This window comes from Frieseomelitta varia, unplaced genomic scaffold, assembly GCF_011392965.1.
Source record: "Frieseomelitta varia isolate USP_RPSP 00005682 unplaced genomic scaffold, Fvar_1.2 scaffold_244, whole genome shotgun sequence".
Classification (NCBI taxonomy): Eukaryota; Metazoa; Arthropoda; class Insecta; order Hymenoptera; family Apidae; genus Frieseomelitta; species Frieseomelitta varia.
The window spans coordinates 92,504-94,452 of NW_025109973.1; positions in this window are offsets into that span (position 1 = coordinate 92,504).

Genomic DNA, 1,949 nt, shown 5'->3' on the forward strand with positions numbered 1-1,949 from the left:
ATTATATCTCATAAACGAAGACAGATAGGACATATATTTATATGACTTTTTTTCATTATTTTTAGGTGTACAATCAGCTCCTGAAGTAGGTCCCATAAATTACGAAACACCCTGTATATTATTATTGAATATTATTCATTCGTCGTTCTACATTACCGACGAATCGCAAATACGGAATGTCTTTTTTTTTAAATCATAACCTAAAATCAAACCATCTTCCGATCAGACACGTCTATTCGAATTAACACGAATAGTTTACAAATCGAGGTGTTTAATAATTTGTATTTCGAACACGTGTGAAATCGATGCCTGATAATTAAATATAGAAAGTCTTTAAATATAGAAAATCAAACCAAATTGCTTCGTCTATTGAAGGCGCGACCATTTGAATTAACACGAAAACCTGCTAGTCAATGTGTTCGATTATTTGTTAAAAGTAATTAAATAATTCAATCAAAATTCATCAGTTAAAAATAATTAAAATTCAATTATAGAATATTCTTTTCTCTTTTGCAAAGTTATCACGCTTTGAATATGGACAATTTTTTATCAAACTAAGGGTATAATAAACTTTGATTTTAAATTAAACGTTATATTATATTATAACTTTAGATTACATTATTCTCTTATATTACATTACAACTTTAGATTATATTATTTTTTTACTAAACAAATATTCTTTCACTCAAATTAAAAAATTACATTTCGCTCGAATTAAAAAAAAAATACAGCACGCTGAAATTTCCTGAATATTTTACACGCGTATCTTCGTTATCTTTTTTTTTTTCCTCTCTATTTTTAATTTTACACATTCTACCAGATGTTCTCGTATCTTCAGATTTCACATTCGTTTAATTAATTCAAAATCCACGTGTGAAACCTCTGTAAAATCACAGTGGAGAGGCTGCACTGTATTCCAAACGTTTTACGCAATTTCTCGTTTATCTTAACTTCCCAGAATCGCGTGAAGACTCGCATTCTAATTATCAAATTCCTCGGAACGCGTTTCGACGGCGCGAGAGGAGAAATCTGAATGTTACACGCTGTGTAACATCAGCGAAATCTGAACGCCTCCCCCGAGCGTAAAATGTATCAACTCAGCAACTATCGATATATATATATCTCGTTGGCGGTATTTTCTTTAACGGAAAATGGAACGGTGAGTAATTCCAAGAGCTAATTAACTTCTCGCGTGTGCTGGGGAACAAGCCGGTTGTCCGGAAAGGTGGCTGCAAAGAAACTTTCGAAATTTACGTCCGAGCTCCCCTGCACTGTGCATTGTATACTTTAGCCAATAATTAACCTGAAAGCAAGAGAGAGGGAAAAGGAAAGGAAAGAAAGAAAGAAAGAAAGAACGAGAAAGAGTAAGCACGATTCGATTATCTGAGCGTTAATGGCGTTTTAAATTAGCATAACGCTCGTCAATTAATCGTATCATGAGAAAACCATGACGAAACAAGGAAAGAAAAAAAAAAAATAGGAACGAAGGCCAATAAGTAAAAACATTTCGTGATTAATTTTACTTTCGTTAACATTTCGTGCGATATTAACCGCCACGACCGTGTGTTTTATCGCGCAATTTTAATTTTAATTTGCTATCTACGTATGTATGTATGTACAGAGACGCCACGACAAGGAATTTCTTTCGAGTATCCTTCAGAACAACAGACCTAAGCCTAACAGACTCGCGGATCGTTTCGTTTCGACGTGTATACCTTCGACTTTTCTCCATCTTCCAATTGCCCAAGCAGAATAATTTTCAATCGATGATCAGTTTGTTACGTACAATGTCTCGTGAGAGTATTTTGAAAATTTTCAATGAACACATTATATATATCGTTGATTTTGAAATTTGATCATTTTGAAGCTTCGAGATTTCGATAATCCGCCAATGATTTGTTATTAAAACTGTTTTGGAAAGAATCAAATTCAAAAAAAAAAAAAAAAAA